Source organism: Arachis ipaensis, chromosome B06 (genome assembly GCF_000816755.2).
Source record: "Arachis ipaensis cultivar K30076 chromosome B06, Araip1.1, whole genome shotgun sequence".
NCBI classification, from domain to species: Eukaryota; Viridiplantae; Streptophyta; class Magnoliopsida; order Fabales; family Fabaceae; genus Arachis; species Arachis ipaensis.
Genome location: NC_029790.2, coordinates 63,014,410 through 63,014,869, shown reverse-complemented (window position 1 = coordinate 63,014,869; position 460 = coordinate 63,014,410).

Sequence of the window (460 nt, the reverse complement as noted above, 5' to 3'; positions counted from 1 at the left end):
TTGTACCAGAAAAAGGAGGAATGACGGTCATCACCAATGAGAAGAATGAGTTGATCCCTACTAGAACGGTGACTGGGTGGAGGATGTGCATAGATTATAGACGATTGAACGATGCCACAAGGAAATATCATTTTCCTCTCCCATTCATTGATCAGATACTGGAAAGATTGGCCGGCCATGCCTATTATTACTTTTTGGATGGGTATTCTGGGTACAATCAAATCGTGGTGGACCCCAAGGACCAAGAAAAGATTGCCTTCACATGTCCATTTGGAGTTTTTGCATACAGGAGGATGCCCTTTGGGCTATGCAACGCCCCAGCCACATTTCAGAGGTGTATGCTTTCCATTTTTTCGGATATGGTTGAAAAATTTTTAGAAGTCTTCATGGATGATTTTTCTATCTTTGGCAATTCATTTAATACTTGTTTGCATCATTTAACTCTTGTTTTGAAAAGATG